This window comes from Mus pahari, chromosome 1 (genome assembly GCF_900095145.1).
Source record: "Mus pahari chromosome 1, PAHARI_EIJ_v1.1, whole genome shotgun sequence".
Classification (NCBI taxonomy): Eukaryota; Metazoa; Chordata; class Mammalia; order Rodentia; family Muridae; genus Mus; species Mus pahari.
In genome coordinates this window covers 34268809-34292097 of record NC_034590.1, presented here as the reverse complement: position 1 = coordinate 34292097, position 23289 = coordinate 34268809, and the positions used below count along the sequence as shown (strand labels likewise).

General features: G+C 37.3%; 1 long non-coding RNA gene across 2 annotated transcripts in view; it reads left to right on the top strand.

Moving 5' to 3' along the window:
• LOC115065084 overlaps positions 1-21580 on the top strand; it is a 28654-nt gene extending 7074 nt beyond the window's left edge. Inside the window, exons 5-9 of one of the 2 annotated variants that reach the window (XR_003844886.1) lie at positions 2591-2668; positions 12597-12679; positions 13658-13871; positions 20052-20159; positions 21495-21580. This is a non-coding gene — a long non-coding RNA (uncharacterized LOC115065084). The remainder of the gene's footprint in view (positions 1-2590; positions 2669-12596; positions 12680-13657; positions 13872-20051; positions 20160-21494) is intronic. The other variant, XR_003844887.1, reaches the window with a different exon arrangement.
• Positions 21581-23289: the final 1709 nt, after the last annotated feature.

The following is a 23289-nucleotide window of genomic DNA, read 5'->3' as shown; positions in this document are numbered from 1 at the left end:
AAAAAAAAAAAAGAAAAAGAAAAAAAAAGAAAAGAAAAAAAAAAGAAATAGCCTCCTCACACACATGTAGGCACTCATAAATACAAACACACATGTGCACATATGAGTGCCTGAATACATGCATGCACACATGCATAAAGAATAGACAATGTCCAGAGACTGCTTCACCTGCAGATCCATCCCGTATACAACCACCAAACCCAGATACTATTATGGATACCAACAAGAGCTTGTTGACAGGATCCTGATATAGCTGTCTCCTGAGAGGCTCAGCCAGTGTCTGACAAATACAGAAGTGGAGGCTCACAGCCATTCACATGATCCCCAATGAAGGAACTAGAGAAAGGACCCAAGAGCTGAAGGGGTTTGAAACCCCACAGGAAGATCAACAATATGAACTAACCAGTACCCCCAGGGCTCCCTGGGACTAAACCACCAACCAAAGAAAACACATTGTGGGATTCATGTCTCCAATTGCATATGTAGCAGAGGATGGCCTAGTCGGTCATCAATGGGATGAGAAGCCTTTGGTCCTGTGAAGGCTCTATGCCCCAGTATAGGGGAATGCCAGGGCCAGGGAGCAGGAGTGTGTAGGTTGGTGAGCAGGGGGAGGGGGAGGAGATAGGGGTTGTTCAGAAGGGATATCAGGAAATGGGAAAACATTTGAAATGTAAATAAAATATCTAACAAAAATTGATAAAAAAGAATAAAAAAGAAAAAAAAAGAGTAGACAATGTTGTTAAAGTCAGCAAAGAATATTGATAGTAGTAGCAGGTGAGGATTTTAGGTAAAAGTGTGGCAGGCATCATTTCACATAATATATCTATATCTATATCTATATATATAATTTGAACAAAATATTATCAAAAATTAAGGAACCATGGTAACAAGAGGAGACTTTGTCCTCGATAGTTTTCTTACTTTCCTAGATCAGTCCATTCTCTATACAAGAACTGCACACACACACACACACACACACACACACACACACACAGACTTACACACAAACAACACACACACATATACACACATGCACACACATATTCATATATACACACAGTTACACACACACACTTGTGCACATAAAAACACACATTTGCACACAAAATGTGCATGCACATGTATACAAAGCACCAATATAGTTCTGAAAATTGGCACAGATTAGTGATAATAAAGGTTTGAGGGATTTTAGATTCCAAAATTTACATATTTACAGTAAATATTTTTAAATAAAAAGCAGAAAAAGAAGTTTATTTAATGTAGGAATATTGCAGAGACAAACAAAATGATACAGTGTGCCCTTCTAGTTTATTTTCCAGGTCCAAAACAGGCTAAAGTTTACATAGAAAAGCAGACTGAAGAAAATCTCAGCAGGCTGGGTCATGTGGTATCCCAGGCACCATTGTCTCAACATTGCCAGGGCTTCAGCTCTTCTAAGGTGCTATGAGAAAATATTAGAACTTGGTTCATATTCTTTCCCTTTCTAAGAGACATTTTCTCCATCTGGCTGGCTCCTTTCCCTTCTCCCAGATTGGGATTTCTAGTGGAATGTTCATTCCTCTGGTGTCCATTATTTCAGGGACCTGATAGATTAAGTGGTTCGTGTCTCTTTAGACTGCCTTCATTTCGGCCATTTACCCTAACTTAAAACTATCTCCTCTGCTCACCAAGTCAGCTTGCACCGTGTCTATAACTGTTATGACTTTTGTTTCCCCCTCATATTTTCTCTGATAATCTAATTTCCAGGATGCTTAGCTATTACAATTTAATCAGCTATATTTGACAGAAATTTCTGCAGGCTGGTTTTTCATTTTGTGTGTGTTTACATCTTTATAATAAGTTCCCAGAATGGGTAAAACCTATAGTAGCTGTTCAATAAATACGTTTTTGAGGGTAAGGAACCTTCAGTTTCACTTATAAGAAGTTATGAAGACGTTTCTGTGAGAGGAACATGAATGTAACTGGATATATATCTTGCCTTCTAGAAAGAGTTGAAAGCCAAGCTTGTAATACTCCCCATCACTCTAGGAAGGCTCTAAAGGGCACATGCCAGGTCTATGTCATTTCAGAGTCTTGTTATATAACACTATTCAGTTATTCCTCAGTCCAAGTGAAGCTGACCAGGCTTAAATAGGTGTGGAACACTTTATTACTTGTTCAAAAGAACAGTATGGGAAAAAATAAGTCATGCAGTAGGACCATCCATATCAAGTGTCTAAGCCACTGAGGATCCCATGCTACAGGGGGAGACACAAGAGTCTGCCTGTGGCATGTATCAGCTTGGAGCATCCCAGTGGTAGAGGTAAACCAGGTCCAACAGCCTAGCCATTCCTATCCTCGCTTTCATGCTCAACATAAGCATTGCCTGCAATGTAGTCTGCTTTCCTTCTGTGTATAATTCCCCAGCTTCCTGTGGAGTAGGATCAAGCTCCTCATGTTCCTACCTCATGGAATAATTATTCTTTCTGTTTCTGTAGTACTTTTCCTTTCTTTCTTTTATTATCTTTAACCTTTTTAAAAAATAATCCTGTCGTTTTTCCCTTCCCATTATGCTCTCTTACTTTTCTCTATCCCATTCTTCCTCCCCCAGCTCCAAGATATCTCCACGCACCTCCCATGCCTGTAAGGCCTCCTTATTCCTTGGGACCTCAAGTCTCTCAAGGATTTGGTGAGTTCTCATTCACTGAGGCCAGACATGTCAGTATTTTGTTTTTCTTAATTAAGGCACCTGCGAAGCAATAGTACAGTTTAATCCTCTGACTCCCATATGTCCATGAACAACACTATGCCCTCATCTAATCAAAAACTACATGTGTGTGCATAATTTACACACACACACCCATAAACACACATACTGCAAAGGTATGAAATTTATATAGTATTTAACAGGTTTGTTTTTACAAAGTATCTGTAAATGATTTCTTGGACATAATGGCATTTTAGGATAATCAAGACATACTGAGTATATTGCTTGACCAGGATTAAAAATCGACATATTTTTCTTTAATTCAAGCAGCACATTGCAGGGCATTATAATAGAAATAATGTTCCAATGTGGAGTAAAGGCCCAGACATGTAATAATGACCCTGAAGGGAAATGATACAGGCAGATTGCAAAGATTTCACAGCAAGCTGTAATTGCCAGCTGAAAATCGGAATTTCAGTGGTCCAGATCAAAATCGAATCTTTCTAGTTAATAGCCAGGAACTAGATTCAAGCAACCAGATACATGCTCAACCTCCAGGTGACACTGGCTACATTTTTGAATGTTCATTAGAGCCAGAACTCAGACTAAGTTATATTATATCCATGTCCTTTCAATGTCTGATTCTGCTGCAGCATACAGGGAGAGGGGAGAGAGGTGAAACAAGTGTTGCTTTAAATCTCCCTAGATACAGGAGGTTTTTGATTTCCATCCCTTGCTTTGAGATCTCTCTCTTGATTGGTTCTATCTCCATTCTCTATACGAAGGCACACACTCAGCCAATCATAGGCAAACCAAGAAAATAGAAGTCCATGAACCCAGGGATTTTTCAAGTCAGGCTCCTAGCTGGAGTTCAGCTCTCAGCTGAGTCCAAGCTCTAGCCAGGGCCTGACTGCATGATGCTCAGTAGAGAAGGGGGACTGCTCCTGGGAGTTACAGGAGGCAAAGCAAATAGAAGTGTAGTGTAAGTACTGTTGGCTGGTTTATAGGGATTCCACACAGTTATCCTTAGAGTCATTTCATCTTTTAAAAATTTATTTCTGCCTCTGAGACCACTGATGTATTACATTTACACAGAACATCAGTCTTGAATTTTTCTGAAAGAAGGGTGAATCATCTTAAACTTCAATGTGTAACAGAGACTGGAGACTTGATGCTTTTCACACTGCCTTCATGATCTACTATGCAAATAATTGCTATTTAATTACATCTCTCCCTGGCACCATAAAACTGCAAAAGCTTAGAGCTAAAACATTTGCTAAGAAAGTCCTCATTTGTGAGTTTATTTTATTGTAGATTTATTTCCTACAGTATATTATTATTTGAGTTTCACCATCCCATTCTTGCAAGATACTCTGTGAATCTACCCTCCAAATCTGTTCTCTTTTTTCCTTCCTTCCTTCCTTCCTTCCTTCCTTCCTTCCTTCCTTCCTTCCTTCCTTCCTTCCTTCCTTTTTTTTCTTACTTACTTACTTACTTACTTACTTACTTACTTATGGTTCTACTACTACTAATATGAAAACTCTTAGTACTACTTCTACTACTACTACTAAGCCAACTACCATGGGATTAAATAAATGAATAAATAAAAATAAATAAATAAATAAATAAAAGAAGCCAAAGTAAAAGTACAGGACACTTAGGTGTGAGACTCTCATGTTCATTCTCACAGAATTTCTGTAAATATTCCTCTAAAAATGAAACTGTTTGGTTTTTGTGGGAGCCCTCTCCAGTTAAACCCTACAATTTTGAGGAATTTTTACATGCAGTGAGACCTGACTGGAGAAAAATAATTTTTCATTGTTCTCAGTTATCAATTTGAGAGAGTGTCAGGTTTGCAGATGGGCTCTTTTGCTGACATTATCTTAGCTGATATCTAATGTCCATAGTGAGTGATTGAAGAACTGTAAAAGTGGCATCATCTTTTATTTGCGTCCTGCTAGCATAAATAAGTTTCGGAGTATATTTGTCAAACCAGGAATGTATTGCAACAGGTTAGGGTCAAATATATTTATTTACTCTTGATCTTATGTGCCTTCAATTATCTGAGATATAATGAAATAAACAACCCATAAGTCCATAGAAAGACTATTTCTTCCAAGGTATCCTTTCTCTTTCATATTTTTTGTTTCTTGAGATCATGATTTCATTAGAACATGTATTACTTAGTTTCTCTCTACATGATTTCATATACCCACTCACATTCATTTATATTTATGCCCTCCCTTTTTGCTAATTTATTTAACATGCATATATATATATATATATATATATATATATATATATATATATATTCATATATATATATCACATAAAATGTTTTAGTCTTTATAATATTATTTATATATTCTTTTAAGGGCTGATAATTAGACTTTTAATCGTCATTGTAATCATCACTTAATATACTGTGTTCATCATTTACTTCAGAAGGTAAATCATGCACATTAATGTAGATAAATCATATCGAATTTCTTTTGAAATTCTAAACCATTTTTAGTCACGGTTATTATGTTTTTTTTCATGTCTACTCTATGCTCTTTAACTGGTCCTCAAACTTTGTAATGTAGAACCCTTTAATATATTTCCTTATGTTGTGGTGACCATTCACTATACAATAATCTTCATTGCTACTTTAAAACTCTTGTTTTGCTACTGGTCCAATTTGTCACTCATCCCATGGTAGAGAGCTAACCCTTGACACTATTAATGATACTCTGCTTGGCTTTCAGATTAAATATGCCTGAGTCAGAAGTTGACTCAGGCAGTTACATATTTACTTTGTAATTATGGGCACTTGTATGTTGCAGCAAAACTGCCATCTAAAATTATGAACACCTGCCCTTATTTCTATACTACAGAAATAAACAATCAGAGATTGTATTGTGGGTGTGCAATTTCAGAACATGAAATGCAATGGCAGTACTCTTTATATTGATGGTCAGCAAAGCTAGGTTTTTGGGTGTATTTCAGTGAGAGTGACTTTCTCAAATGAATCAGATGTAGCTATTTGCATCAGATACTGGTTGTTGAATTGCACAGATAATTCCTAACAGTTAGAGATACAAATTGCATATACAAGACTTCCAGTAGGGCAAACTACAAAAAAATCATCAGCATGGTTTGTGGAGGAACTCATGAAGTTTCAGTCATATTTCAGTTGTTATTGTCATTTATGGACTGCTACAGAAGGGAAACGTCATTATATGCAGAGATGGTTGATCTCAGAATCTACTTACCATCAATCCCATACATTTCCACTCATCTATGAACAAATAAGCCATCGGAAATGGGTATTATGAAGAAGTTGACACTGAGCACCTTAAGTCTGAATTTTGATGGGTATATCTGCTTATTATCTCTACCTATTTGCAAAGAGAATTTTCTTGACAGAGTGAGAGGACTTATTTATTCTGGGGTGTTAATACAAATTATATAAATAATAGAGATTATGTTTGTTTAAAAATTTTATAGTTGTAGCTTCCCCTCTAGTGACTGTGACTTCACTAGTCTGATTAGTTGACTACATTTCCACTACAAAACATGATCTCCTTTTTGTTGGTGAGGTCATAAGTTCAACTAGTAAGCTGTTTATCTCCAAGATATTTGTGCAATCACATATATTAGCATACACCTATGTGTTCCCTAATGGTTATTTTTGCCCTGCTAATAATTGATGTTTCTCACAGCCGTCAAAATTGGGTCAGGTTGTAGGTTGTCTTCTTCTTTTGGAGTTTTCACAGACCTGATAGATAGATAGATAGATAGATAGATAGATAGATAGATAGATAGATAGATAGACAGATAGATGATGGATGGATAAACTCTTCCACACCTAATGTTTAGGCAATTTTGTCTAAAATGTAGCAGAAAAACATCTGACTCGAAATTTCAGGGAGTTTGCTGTGATACTGTGTATTTTAGTAATATCAGAAAGAGAAATGGCAACATGACAGAATTAAAATTTAGTGACTATATATGACACATATATAGTCACACAAGCAAAACTGGACAAAGAAAAGCCCACAAGGGCACAACCTACATAAAGTATAATATACAAATGAGGCAATCTGGTAAAGAGAGATATTGGCTTTCTCTAGGAAGAGAACACCAATTTGTTGTGCAATACCAAAATTTCTGCTTTGAAAACACACATGCAGGTAGTATTGAGACTGAACTAGTGATATTTAAGAATATATCTGCAAATATGTACAGCCACAAACTAACTCTCTCTCTCTCTCTCTCTCTCTCTCTCTCTCTCTCTCTCTCTCTATCTATCTCTCTCTCTCTCCACACACACACACACACACACACACACACACACTCACCCCTATATGGGTTTGGAGGAGTTGGGTGAAATCAGAAATGTTCTAATTGAATTATACTATCAACATAGAAAGAAATTGCCTCCTCACAAACATGTAGGCACTCATAAATACAAACATGTATGTACACATGTGTATGCCTAAGTATGTGCATGTACACATGCATAAAGATAATGTTGCTGAAGTCAGCATAAAATAGAGATAGTAGCAGTAGATGACAATTTTAGGACAATGTATGGTAGACATATTTTATCATATGTAAAATACATATTTATTTTCAATGAAATATTATTAAGAAATTTAGGGCACCAGAGTAACAAGAGGCATCTTTGTCATCTGTATTTTACCTTCATTCTTTGGTTAGTTCACTCTTCATACAAGAAATGCGTATACACCAACTCTCTCACTAACACTACACACACTCATTTGTGCATGAAATATTTGTGCACATGTATGTAAAGTACCGAGATATTTCTCAAAGTTAGCACAGATTAGTAATAATAGGTGTTGAGGGATTTTAAACTAGAAACACAAAATATACATTTTTATTTTTAATAAAATGGAAAGCAGAAAATTGATTTTTTTTTTAGTGTAGGAATACTGGGGAGACAAAGTGATGCAGTGTGCTCTTCAAGTGCTTCTTCCAGGTCCCAAACAGACTGAAGTTTCCATAGACGAGCAGAGTCAAGAACATATCAGCAGGTTGGCAGGTGGTGTCCCACCCACAATTGTCTCATCATTACCAGTGCTTCAGTCCCTCTAAGGTGGTATGAGAAAATATTAGAACTGTGTCCAATCTCTTTCTCTTTCTGGGAGACAATTTCTCCAATCTGTTATCATTTTTTTCCTCCCCAAATGAAATTTCTAGTGGAATCCTCATTCCTCTGGCATCCATTATTTCAGTACTTTGATAGATTAAGTGGCTCATGTATCCTTAGAGTGCCTTCATTTCTGCCATTTACACAAACTTAAAACCATCTCATCTGCTCACCAAGTGAGCTTACACTGTGTGTATAACTGCTATGACTTTTGTTTTTCCCTCAATTTTCTCCTTGAAAAACTGTTTGCCAGGATGCTAAGCTGTTACAATTTCAATCAGCTATATTTGACAGTAAGATTTCTGCAGGCTGATATTCCATTTTGTGTGTGTTTACATCTTTATCATCAGTACCCAGAAAGCTGCCAGGTATATAGTAGGTGTTTAATAACAATTTTTTGGTAAGGAATCTTGAGATTCTCTGATAAGACATATTATGTTATCAAGAACTGTCTGTGAGAGGAACATGAATGTCACTAGATATTTATCATGCCTTCTAGATAGAGTTCAAAGCAGAGCTGGCAATACTTCCCACACCCATGGAAACCTCTAAAAGGGACATGCTAGGTCAGTCTCACTTCAGAGTCTTGTTATATAACTCTATTTCAGTTATACCTCAGTCCCAGTGCAACTAACTGGGGTTAAATGGGTGTGGGACACTTTATTACTTGTTCAAAAGAGCAGTATGGGAAAACAATAACTCATGCTCTGGTAATACAGAAGAAGGACAAACCACATCCAGGATCTGAGACACTGACAAACCCAGGCTACAAAGGTCGATACAAGAGTCTGCCTATGGTATATATCGCTTGGAACTGCCCAGGTTTATAGGTAGACCAGGTACAACAGCCTAGTCATTCCTGGCCTTTCTTCCATCCACATCACAAGCTTTGCTGGCAGTGCAGTCAGCTTTCCTTCTGCCTATAATCACCTTGTTTCCTGTGTAGTGGGATCAGGACCCCATGTTCCCACTCCATGGAATTATGTTTACGTCCCCGGTCCTGTAGTATTTTTCCTTTCTTTTGTTATCTTTATAATTTTTTTGTAGTCCAGTCACTTTTCCCCTCCCATTCTGACCTCTGACAGTTCCTCATTCCACTTCTCCTTCCCTATCTTCAAGAGGATGTCCTCACCATCAACAAAACCCCCTTCCAGATCTCCTCATTCAATGGGGCCTCAAGTCTCTCAAGGGTTTGTTGAGTCGTCTCTCATGAGGCCACATCAGACAGTCTTTTTATTTTAAATGGAGGCACAAGAGAAGTAATATCACAGTTAACTTCTGGCTGCCATAGTACACGAACAACTCTATGCCCTTCTGTCATCCAAAACTACATGTGTGTGCAACATGTACACCCCTAACATACCACACACATATAAAAACAACAACACAAAGAAGTATTAAAATTATATACAATTTAACATTTTTTTTAACAAAATGATATCTTGACTGTCATGGTACTTTTGAACACTCCAGACATACTGAAAACATTGTGTGACCAGTGTTCAAAACAACATTCCTTTAATGCAAGCAGCACATTGCAGCACACTATAATAGAAATAAAGTTCTAATTAGGGTGAAGGCTCACACATGTAATAATGACCCATGAGGAAAACGTCACAGGCAGATTGAAAAGATTACACAGCAAGCTGTACTTGCCAGCTGAGAATCAGAATCAGAATGGTCCAGACCAAAATGGAATCTTTCTAGTTAATGTCCAGGATCTAAATTCAAGCAGCCAGATACATTCTCAGCCTCTAGGAGCTACTGGCTGCCTTTGGGGGGGATTCATTAGAGCCAAAACCCAGACTAAATTATATTATATGCATTTCTGTTCAATGTCTCTGTTTCTGCTTCAGCATACAGGGAGAGAGGTGAAACAAGTGTTGCTTTAAATCTCCCTAGATACAGGAGGTTTTTGAATACCATCCCTTGATTTGAGATCTCTCTCTTGATTGGTCCTAGCTCCATGTTCCATATGAAAGCACACACTCATCCAATTATAGGCAAACAGAGGAAATAGAAGTCCATGAACCCAGGGATTTTTCAAGTCAGGCTCCTAGCTGGAGTTCAGCTCTCAGCTGGGTCTAGGCTCTAGATGCTCAGTAGAGAAGGGGGACTGCTCCTGGGAGTTACAGGAGGCAAAGCAAATAGAAGTGTAGTGTAAGTACTGTGGGCTGGCTTATAGGGATTCCACACAGTTATTCTTACTGTCATTCAGTGCCCATTTCATCTTTCAAAAATTTATTTCTGCCTCTGAGACCACTGATGTATCATTTTTACACAGCCAACTGTCTTGAATTTATCTGAAATAAGGGTTATTCATCTTAACCTTCAATATCTGGAAGACTGGAGACTTGATGCTTCTTACACTCCCTTCATGACCTACTATGTAAATAATTGCTATTTAATTGCATCTCTCCATGGCACCATGAAACCAAAAAGGCTTAGAGCTAAAACATTTGCTAAGAAAGACCTCATTTCTGGGTTGTTCATTTTATTGTAGATTTATTTCCTTCAACATATTATTGTTTGAGTTTTTCCATTCCACTTCTTTAGGATACTCTGTGCTAATCCACACTTCCAAATCTATTCTCTTTCTGTATTTCATTAGTATGTAAACAGACATATGATACTAGCACTATGATTACTAAGACTACTATGACTACCACATAATATTAAATAAAAATACAAACAAACAATCAAACATACAGAAGAAAAGTAGCCAGAGTAAAAGAACTGGACACTTAGGTGTGAGACACTCATGTCCACACTCAGAAATTTCATAAAAACACCATACCAGAAATTATAATATATAAGCAAGTAGACTGCCAGGTTTAAAATTATCCCGAAAAAAAGTGTTATGTGAAAAAAATTCCTCCAAAAATGTAATTGTGTGCTTTTTGTGGGAATCATCTCCAGTTAAGCCCCACCATTTAGAACTCTTATATGCAGTGACACTCCACTGGAGAAAAAGAAATATTTTATTGCTCTCAGTTATCCTTTTGGAGGAGCTTCAGTTTTTCAGATGCTATCTTTTGCTGACATTCTCTTACCGGATTCTCAATGCCATTCTTAGAAATTAAGGAATTCTAACTGTGATATCTTCCATTTCTATCCTACTATCATTAATAATTCTCACAGAGCATATTTGTCAAACCAGGTGTGTATTGTCGCAGGTTTGTGGCTAATATATTTGTTTCCTCTTCTTCTTCTTCTTCTTCTTCTTCTTCTTCTTCTTCTTCTTCTTCTTCTTCTTCTTCTTCTTCTTCTTCTTCTTCTTCTTCTGTACCTTCTATTATCTGAAATCTAATGAAGGAAAGAACAAACCCATAGACCCGTAGAAAGAACATTTCTTCCAAAATATACTTTCTCTTTTATATTTCTTGATTCTTGAGATTATGATTTCATTATAACATGCAACATTTTTTTCTCTCCGTATCCTTCTGTATGCACATTCATAATCTGTTTTATATTCATGTTCTCCCTTTTTGCTAATTTATATAGCATGCATATACATACATATATTTTGCATATAAGCATTTCAGTCTTTATAATATTCCTTGCATGCTTCTTTTCAGTGCTGATTATTTGACTTGAAACCTTCACTTAATACACTGTCTGTGCTTGTCACCATGTGTTTTCACTAATCACTTCAGTGAGTTAAGCACGGTATGTTAATGCAGTTAAATTGAGTCTCTTTTGAAATTCTAAAAAATTTTCAACCATAATTATTAAGTTATTTTCTCATGTCTACTCTATTCCCTGTCACTGGTTCTCAAACTCTGTAATAAAGCAAATTTTGTTGCATTTTCTTATGTTATGGTGAGCACTAACCATACAATATTCTTCAATGCTACTTTCAAATTGAAGTTTTGCTACTGTCCCAATGTGAGACACATCCCATGGTAGAGAGCCAGTCCTAACACTATTAATGATACTCTGCTAAGTTTGCAGACAGACGATTAGCACAACTATTCTCTGAGAATTTTCACCTAGCAATTGATGAAAACAGATGCAAAGATTTACAGCCTTACATCAGACAGAGCTTTGGACCCTTGCAAAAGAGTAAGGGGAGGAATTGGGGGAGTCAGTGGTGTCAAGAACATCTCAAGAAGACCTAAAGTGTCTAATAACCGGTATTCATGGGGAATTACAAAGACTGAGCCCCCAACCAAAGAACATGAATGGATTGGACCTACAGTTCCTACATATTTGAGGCACATGTGCAGGCTTGTCTTCATACAGTTCACCTCAAACTTAGAGCAGGGGCTCTCTCTGATTATTATTGCCTGACTTTGGATCCCTTTAACTTAGCCTGACTGCCTTGTTAGGCCTCAGAGGGACAGGGTTTGTTTAATCTTCCTGAAACTTGATGTGCCAGGCAGGTTGATATACCTAGGCACTTCCCTTCTCTGCAGAGAGGTTCAGCATGTAGTATTGTAAGACGAATTCTGTAGGTGAAACTTGGAGGAGAGTGGGGAAAGGAGGCTGCAATCAGGATGTAAAGTGAATAAATAAGTTATTGAAAAAAGAATATAATTTAATTACATTTCATCATTTCCTTGCCCACTATACCATTTAATACACCTATTCTCATTCTCCTCTATACTTATAAATACTTATAATTTACTGTCACTAAATTTATATATATATATATATATATATATATATATATATANGAGAAAGAAAGAAAGAAAGATTTACATAAAAACTGTTCATTCTGTGTAATATTTCTTGTACGTTTCTTTTCAGGGTATGTTGTTTAGACTTGTCATTTTCACTTAGAATATAATGACTGCTTATCTGCATCTGTTTCCATCAGTCACTACAGTAAGGTATGTCATATATATATATATATATATATATATATATATATATATATATACCCACCCACTCCCAATACTTGGCCCTAGCCTTCCCCTGTGCTGGGTCATATAAAGTTTACAAGACCAAGGGGCCTCTCTTCAGAAGTGGATTCTCACAGTCAGCTATTGGATAGAACACAGGGTCCCCAATGGAGGAGCTAGAGAAAGTACCCAAGGAGTTGTAGGCGGCTGCAACCCTGTAGGTAGAACAACAATATGAACTAACCAGTACCCCCTGAGCTCGTGTCTCTAGCTGCATATGTAGCAGAAGATGGCCTAATCGGCCATCATTGGAATAGTCTTTTTTTCAAGACAGGGTTTCTCTGTATAGCCCTTGCTGTCCTAGAACTCACTCTGTAGACCAAGATTGCCTCAAACTTAGAAATCTGCCTGTCTCTGCCTCCCAAGTGCTGGGATTAAAGGCATGTGCCACCACTGTCTGTTCTGATGGCTAAATTTCTTACTCCCAATCCTGCATCTTAGGAGAAGTTTAGAAGGAAAGAAATTGTTATCTCTTGATTCTACTCAGTTTATGTCTATGCTTTGCTAACATGTGTTTTGCTGTACATTGTCTTAGGGTTACTATTTCTGTGATTAAACTCCATAATCAAAAACAGTCTGGGGGAAGAGTGTTTATTTTATTTATACTTCTATATAATTGTGTATCATAGAAATATATCAGGGCAGAAACTTAAATATGGCAAAAACCTGTATAAAGTAGCTAATACATCGATTATGGGGAGGTATTGCTTACTAACCTATTCTGATAGCTTTGCTCAGCCTGCTTTCTTAGGGAACCTATAACTTCCAGCCCATGGCACCACCTGCAGTGGGTTGGGCTGTCTCACACCAATCATTAAGTAAGAAAATGCACAACAATTCTTAGCTATAGTCATATCTTAGGGTAAGAGTTTTCAATTAATGTTTCTTTCTCTCGAAATTCTTTAGCCTGTATCATGATTATAAGAAACTAGCCATCACACACATGGAACTCTTGTGCCAGTGACAAGAACACCAACTCTGTCACAATGTGTCAAGCCTCAACTGCTCTACAAGACCTCTTCAACTCTTCACTTCACTATCTGAGTCCCATTTATACATCAACTTTGGCTGCTAGCATGAAGTATAACCTTGATCTCCACTGGAAAACAGCTTCTGTGTGGTAATCTCAGGGTATAATAATCCTAATGATGCTGATCTTTCTTAATCACAACCTATTCCTCAGCCCCAAATTTCTAGCATCCATTGTCCCAGCAAAAATTTTTCCTATTGTGTGTCTCCCTCCCTCCCTGCCCATTTTCTTTGTTTGCATGTTTCTGGGGGGGTGCATCTAGAAAGTCCCAGAGAGTAAGGATGTGAGAGGCCTCCAGGACTCAATGGGGATGACCTTAGCTGAAATTCCCAACAGTGGGAACCTAAAGTGACCACCTCCATTAGAAAGACATAACCCCCATTTGAGGCATGGTGCCATCCACCCATTTTCAATTTTTGACACAGAATTGTTACTTTCTTAAGGAATTTGAGGGAATAAAATGGATAAGAGACTGAAGAAAATGCCCAATTTGGGACCCATTCCATGCTCAGGCACCAAAACCCTGGCACTATTACAGACGACATTCTGTTCTTGTAGATAGAAGCCTAGCATTGCTATCCTCTTGGAGGCACTACCAGCAGCTGATTGAAATAGATGCAGATACTTACAGCCAACCACTGGACTAAGGTTAGGGACTCTTATGGAAGAGTTAGGGGAAGGGATGAAGAAGCTGAAAGGGATTGCAACCCCATAGGAAGAACAACAGTATTAACTAGCCAGGAGCCTCTCAGAGTTACTAAAGACTAAACCACCAACCAAAGAACATACATGGACAGGTACATGGCCCCTATTACATATGTAGCAGAGATATATGCCACGTCTGGCCTCAGTGGGAGAAGATGTGCTTAATCCTGTAGAAACTTGGTACCTCAGGGAAGGGGGATGCTAGCACAGTCAGGTGGAAGTGGGTGTATGTGTGGGTGAGCACCATATCAGTAGCAATGTGGAAGGGGCATGGGGTAAAGGACTCATGAGGTGGGGACAAGGAAAGGGGGCAACATTTGGAATGTAAATAAATAAATACATAAATGAATTAATTAATAATGAAAATAGATTATTTTCTCATATAATATTTTATATCATATAGTATAGTCTCATATATCCAATATCCTAACTATTGTTTCTGCTCTCTTACTCCTCCTATATATACCAGAACATATACCATGTATCAGAATTATATCACACTGTGCATTGCCAGTACAAGAGAGATGGATTTGAATCTTTGATTATGGATCTCAGACATACTGAGAATTGTAACAGGGGAATTATTATATATTATATTCTAGGATTGGGAAATCATAGTATAAATATAGGAAAAAATCAGACAACTTGTCCTCTAGAGAAATGTCTAGTCATCAATCAGTAACCTCTAATACACTGTGAGTATACATTGAAGCTGATATGCCCCCCCAAAAGTCAAGGCGACTAATTTAATATTCATATCTATGGTGCATATCTATCATATTTATATTCAGTTAGAAGATAAGCTGCTATCTTATACAGCTTTGAAAAGGAATGACATCCACATTCCTGTCTTTTGAGTCATAGCATTATGTATGTAGGGAAATTCAGTTTTATATAGAGGGCTTAAGGATGAGTTTTTTCCCATTTTCTTCTCATAAATGACTCTGAAACTGAAGAATAAAACTCACAATACCCCCTTGAGTTATGGAGCTTTAGCCTGTTCATAAGATTTTTATTATCAATCAGTCAAAGTAAATATCTACTTCATTTCAATTGTTATATTACAACCCAGCATCATTAGAAATGTGTCTTTTGTCCCTCAACAGAGGAATGGATACAGAAAATGTGGTACATTTACACAATGGAGTACTACTCAGCTATTAAAAACAATAAATTTATGAAATTCTTAGGCAAATGGATGGATCTGGAGGATATCATCCTTAGACCCAGCTATACTACCCCCTGGTTTAATCCAGAGGACTTCATATACTGCCTTATGACTCATGCCATCTATGCTTATTGCTACTCTTTTCAATAGCTAGGAAATGGGGACAGCCTGGAGGAGCATCACCTGATGGAATAATAATGAAAATGTGGTATATACAAAATAAAATATTATTCATCTATTAAAAAGTTAAATTATGTGATTTTCAGGTAAATGGATAGAGGTGAAAATAATCATTTTGAGTGAGATAACTGAGGCTAGAAAGACAAACATATTTTCTCTCATCTACAGGTATTATCAATAAATCTTGTTATGTGTTGTGATGGTTTGTAAAAAAACAAAAGAAAGAAAGGTGTCTTTATCCTTGAAGCAGTTTTTTTTCTCATACTAGGAAACTGTACTCGATTATTTTTTTTATCATTTTGATACAACCTGGATATATTTTTGAAAATGCCTCTCATTTTATTAATTATACATTACAGGTTTGTCTGTGGACAAATTTTGTGTGTCTTCTTAATTAATGTTTACTTTTGCTGGTTAATTCTGATTCTGTCTGTCCTTGGCAATTTACATAATGAAGACATTGCAAAATCCCAGTGAAATATGTGGTAAGCCAGAAGTCACAACTTTGTGAATGCACTAGTTGGAATGAAGGTGAGTATACATTGTATACTTGAGCCAAATACCTTGCTATTCTATGCAAACAAGTAATCTTGATAAGAAATCACTATACATACCCATCACATTTTGTACCTTAATCATTAGGGAGGAAGCTGTGCATGGTTGGTATTGCATGAAGTAGAAGCCTTTGCCATCACACTCAGTCTCACATGGGGAATGATTTGAAAGTTCCACAGGTCTGAGGCAGTGAGTTCCTAGACATGACTGCTGTCCCACATGTCTAAGTAAACACATTTGTTGTGTGTAATTTTAATAAACCTATTACTCCCTTTCCAGGTAGCATATCCTGCAGTCTGGCCCCTCCTGGCTTTGCTCTGAGATTGGCTGCCACCAGACCCACTCCCGGCTTGCCATGGGCTGCTACCCTCACTCTGTCTGCTTTCTCTTGTTCCTCCTGGCTTAGTTTCACCAAGCCAGCATTACTGACCAGGCTTCCCACTCTACCCACCTGAGCTCCACGGATGAAAAACACTCACATAGCTTTGTTAGTTTAGAATTTGCCTACTAGCCCAATGGCTGGGCACAGAATCTCCTGCCATAAACTTAGCAGCTAGCCTGTATCAGCTAGCTCCTGCCAATGTCCTCTACCCCTGCCTGAGGTAGAGGCTGCAGGCCCTAGCTGCCCTAAGGCCTCACATGCTTTTGCTTTCTCTTTTCTTTATTTCTCTTTTCCAAAATGTCCTGTTTATTTATCTCATGGAGTTAGGGACATTGCCACAGATGTGGAGGTTAGGACATTAATTTTGGAAGTCATTTCTCTCCTTCCACCATGTGGGTTCCAGGCATGAAACCCAGGTCCTTGGGCTTGCTCTCAAGTACCTTTCTCTTCTGATCCATCACCTTTGCCCAGTCATGTGTTAGTTTTTTTTTTAACTTTTTTTAATTATCTATTTTCTTTATTTACATTTCAAATGCTGTTATGAAAGTTCCCTATACCCTTCCCCTACACTGCTTCCCTACCCACCCACTCCTACTTCTTGGCCCTGGCATTCCTTGTATTGTGACATATAAAGTTTCTAAGACCTAGGGGCCTCTCTTCCCAATGATGGCCGACTAGGCCATCTTCTGCTACATATGCAGCTAGAGACATGAGCTCTAGGGGTACTGGTCAGTTCATATTGTTTTTCCACCTATAGAGTTGCAGACCCCTTCAGTTCCTTGGGTACTTTCTCTAACTCTCCCATTGGGGGCCCTGTGTTCCATCCTATAGATGACTGTGAGCATCCACTTCTGAATTTGCCAGGCACTGGCATAGTCTCATATGAGGCAGCTATATCAGGGTTCCTTCAGCAAAATCTTGCTGGAATATGCAATAGTGTCTTGATTGTATGGCAGCAAAAGCCTGTTCTCTTCCCCTTCATCTTCTTTTTCCTCCTGGGACCTAGAAGTCCCACCTGTCCCTTTTGACCAGCAATTGACTCCCAGCCTTCTTTATTGACCAAACCAAAACCAATTAGGGAACCAGACTTTAATATTAACACCTCCTCCTACCCATATTCTTTTAGAATGTAATCAGATCTCCACTATTTCTTAACATTTTATTTTCCTGTACTTAGTCTTTGATATTTATCAACCCGTTTCTGTGTATGTGCAGGCTGTAAGCCATCCCATTTTTTGAACAGATGATATATGGATATGGAGGCTACAACTGTCTTTCTCTACTGCTCTCCATATGAATTTTTGATATATCATGTACCCCTTACCTTCCTTCTTTTCAAATCATCCCCATATCATCCTCCTTGTTCACTTTTAAATATATGTCCTCTTCTGATTCTTTGTTATTTTGTATAAGCACACATATAAGCGCTAACGCAAGCACTCATTCAAGCACACTTGAATGCTTGCACACACACACATATATATATATATACTTATTAATACAAATATCAATAATATGTATTATTCAAATTAAAAAAAGTTTTGCTGTGTTATCCTAGATTTGAGAAACTTTTTTTTAATGATTAATTTTAGGTTTTTTGTTTTTCAAACAGTACAGTCATTTCCCCCCTTTCCAAGACCAACCTCCCAGAGTTTCTCATCCCATCCCCCCTTCTTCCTGTCTCCAAGAGAATGTCAACAATGCCAGGCCTCCCAACTCCTTGGTGCCTCAAGTCTCTTCACAGTTTGGTACATCTTCTCTCACTGAGGCCCCACCAGGCAGTCCTCTGCTGTATATTTGTCAGGGCACTCATACCAGGTAGTGTATGCTGCCTTGGTGGCTCAGTGTCTGAGAGATCTCAGGGGTCCAGGTAAGTTTAGACTGCTGGACTTCCTATGGGGTCTCCCTTGTCCTCAGTTTCATTAAGATTTTCCTCAATTCAAACACATGGGTCCCTGATTTCAGTCCATTGCTTGGATGTAAGTATCTGCATGTGTTTCAGTCAGCTGCTTATTGGGCCTTTAGGAGGACAGTCATGCCAGACTCCTGTCTATAAGCACACCATAAGATCAGTAATAGTGTCGAGTCATTGGAGCCTCTACTTAAGATGGATCCCAAACTGGGTGGTCACTGAACTCTTCTCCATTTTTGTTCCTGCAGTTCTTTTAGAAAGGAACAATTCTGGCTCAGAGTTTTGGACTGTGGGATGGCAACCCCATCCCTGTACTTGACGCCCTGCCTTTTTTTACTAGAGGTAGACCCTATAAGTTCCATCTCTCCACTGTCAGGCATTTCATCTAAGGTTGCTCCCTTTGAGTCCTGAGAGTCTCTCATCTCCCAGGTCTCTGGTATATCTAAAGAGTCTCCCGACAGGCCCCCCAAGGGTTATATATTTTCATTCATTCTGCTGGCCTTTAGGGTTTCTCTCCAGCCTCCCCCACCCCAATACCTGATCTTGTTCTCATTTTCCCCTCTCTCTCCCTTCTCCCACCCAAGTCCCTTGCCTCCCACTGCCTCCTATGATTGCTTTCTTCTCCCTCCCAAGTGTGATTGAACTGCCCTTCAACTTGTTAACTTTCTTGAGTTTTATGGATTTTATCCTAGATTTTCTGTACTTTTGGGGCTTATATCCACTTATTAATGAGTACATACAATGCATGTCCTTTTGGGTCTGAGTTACCTTACCCAGGATGATATTTCAGGTTCCAACCAAAGGAAGGGGTACAGAAAATGTGGTTCATTTTCACAATGGAATTCTATTCAGCTATTATGAATGAGGACACCATGAGTTTTGAGAAACACTTTATCTAATATATTTTTAGCAATTTGTAAGATGTGTTAAATGAAAATTATTAAATGGTATTTTTAAGCACTCAATATGCATCAAATAATTTTCAATTTATGCATATTGTGTTATATTTTAATAACTTTTGAAAACAGAAAATATGATTGGAATAATTTCTTTTTATTATTTTCAGGACAATTTTATTGGTACATTATTTCTTGTGTTTCTGTGAACATTTTAGAATAATTTTAAGCATAACCACAAATGAGTAATATATATGGGACCTTGAAGTTCAGATACAAAATTTCTAAATTGCTTTTAAATATTGAATTCATAATAATATTAAAAATTGTCTTGGAATTTAGGACTTTCTAAATCTTAGATAGATCTTATGAGTCATCTGAAAATTATTTACTGCTTAGTTGAACATAGTTAAACTGTTATTCATGATTTATTGCTAAACATTTTCCTTTCCATATTATGATACTTATTCAGGGTCTCTCTGTGGTGCTAATGATGATCTCAAATTCAGGCACTGAGGACTTTTTGCTCTCCAAAGTTCTGAGAAGCTTTTCCTGAATACAGAGTCACCACAACTAGTTGGTATAGTAAACCATGGGCATTTGTTGTTGTTGTTGTTATTGTTGTTGTTGTTGTTGTTGCTGTTGTTGTTTTGAGACAGGGTTTCTCTGTATAGTCCTGGCCATCCTGGAACTTACTTTGTAGACCAGACTGGCCTATAATTCAGAAATTCGCCTGCCTCTGTCTCCTGAGTGCTGGGATTAAACTTGTGCGCCACCACCACCCAGTGCCGTGGGCATTTTTATTTCCTTTTTAATTATTAATTTTGTGAACCATTTCTCTTTTGTTTTCAATTACTAATTTCTTACATGTAAAATACAATGAAAATTTTAGTATTTTCATTTATTTGCATGTTTCCAAGACATATGTTTAAATCTGTAATTTTGTGCATGTTTTACTATTTCTGTTGAATGATGTTCTTTCCAATTAGATAGAGATTATGATTTTTGCCATAGAAACCCCCACTGTACATTCTCTACACAAAATTCCCAGAGGACATTTTCCAATAATTGTTGTGTGGCTTGGCAACTATTTCTCTCATCTTCTTTCTAATTTTTGGAAAATTACAAATTCTTTTAGGGTGTTAGGTATTTTTATCCACTTATATTGATTAAATTTCAGTACTGTAATATTTTTTTAAAATTCAAATTTATTAAATTCCAGTACTGATTTCTGGGAGCCTCCACTGTCTCAGGTCTCTAGTTGGTCCTAGCGATGACCCCCATTGATTTCTCTTCTCTCTCCCAATCTTCTACCCATTCTCCCATCAAGATCCCTCTGTCCTCCTACAATGTCTGTTTTATTTCCCTTTCTGCCTTAGGCTCTCCTTGTTAGTTACTTGCTTTGGATTCCTTTTTTCCCCCTAGAGCATACAGACAATTTACCATGACTTGTTTTATTCAACTTTATCAAAAGTAGAAGTGGTTTTGTAAATAGGCTAGAGTATACAGGCCAGAGATTCTAAAGGTAGGAGGACTCTAACTGTGTAGCTATATAAAAGATATTTCTTTGAAAAGAGTGTCTGATTTAAATGAGGTGGGTTCAAGAAAGATATAGATGAACATATGAATGTTGAGTTTGGAATAGTAATGATTTTATGCTTGATATGGGAAAAGAGACATGTAACTGAAGATAATGTGTATAGATTAGGGCAGGTTAGAGAGGGAAAATCTACCTGGTAGTTTTTCTTTGTAAGAGAGCAGGAGGAGGAGTGGGGAATGTAGTGGTAAATAATATCACTAAGATTAGGATGCCTGGACAGTGGCTGCGCGTTAGGGAAATCACAGGATAACAGTGTTCTCTGTGTTGTTCATTAGAATATATGCTTAATTATTATGTAACTGGTTTCTCCCTCAGAATGCCACATCAATAATGGAAGTATCAGTAGAAAGCTGCAGAAGCAACATGGCTACTACTGCAGGTACTGAATAATATGTCTAATGGTGAGTTTCAGCCCTGAAAGATATTTCTTGTATAAAGTAATTAATAACCATAGAAAAAGAATGTGGTGATGGGAATTTGTTATTGAGCTCCAATATAGCAGGTATATTGCAGAAAAACAGTAATTGAAATGTTAGTGTTTTTTATAGCTATGAAGATTAAAAGTATAAGAGATCCTAGATTAGACTAGCTATATAGAACAATATCTACTTACCCCCAAATAGGTTCTCATTGAAGTCCTGTACAACTAGTTTAAGTGTTTGAGACAATTATCTTTAAACACAATTCAATGCTGAAATTCCTAGGGTTACAGAAATCTTCAGCATGGCATAGCTTTATTAATTTTTAGTTGTATGAATATAACTGTATATAACTAATGAACAACTGCTAAAACTTTCAGTAGTTTAATATTTCTCAAATATAGTCTGTGTACATGCATTTAGGACTGAACTCTTTGTATAGCCTGTCCCATTTAAGGATCAAACATGGAGAATAATATTTATTGCCAGAAGTTCTTTTCTTAATTCTTTAATTTTTTTTTTTACAGTCCAGTCATTATTTCCCCTCCTGGTCTGCCCTCTTCATCCCGTTCTGCCAGTAGTTCTTAGGCTAGCAGCAGGACCTTCTGAATTTCCATCCTTTTCTCTGGCATTTCAACATAGTGTCATGTATATTTAATCCTTATGTATCCTTATTTTGGGAGTTTATGGATGCAGCTCTCTCATATATCAATCACACATTTTTACAGCAGACATACTATAGCTGTAGACTGCACTATTTGGCATAACTTCTTTCCTTTACCATGTTAGTGTGCTACTTTAATGAATAAAAATATCAACAACAATTTACATGTGGATTTGAGATGAAAAGTCTCTAATGCCCTAATAAGTCCTAATATTTATGTAATGAGGTTACTTGAAGAAAGTTGGTAAAACTGTGAATTGACCTAAGAGTTTTGTAGCATGCAGATCTGCAGCATTCACCTTAACCTAGCATGGTGGTAAAAAGAATACCAAGTATAATGCTGAATTACATAGAAGACTCTTTAACACTTCAGTATTGTAAGGAATTCTAAAATCAATATATGGGAAAATCCATTACATGTGAATATTTTCACAGCAATTTGGCTTATCTGTTATATGGAATGTAAGGTAGAGTCCGCTGTGTTCTACATGTCCCACTAGATCTTAGTGGCTCACACAGGTGGACTAGCTCAGACACTTTGCCATTTCTTAATATTTAAGAAAAATATAATTGAAACTCAAGTTGGATCTTAGAGGAGACTTCAGAGGTGTTGTAGAGAATACATAGGGGTGTTGAAGGTTTACATAGAGTGGGTTGCATATGTTTATTATTCTTTTAATGTCAAATATGCCTTAGTGGAACACTGAATCAGGCAGCAACACAATTACTTTTAATTATTAGCACCTGCATTTAATTATAGACTAAAGGAATATAAATCCATGGATAGTGTTGTAGTTGTGCAATTCTAGAACTTGGTGGTCAATAACAGATCTCTGAATACTGCTGGTTAGTACAACTCAATTAGTTGATGAATTTTAGAGGGAATCATTGTCTAAAATTAGCAAGAGGTGGTAGATATTTGAAACAAGATAGTATTTGCTGTACATGACAACAGAATTGCAAAGATACATTCTTAGCAGTTAATATTACATATACAAGACTTCTAACAAATCTAGGTAGCAAAAAA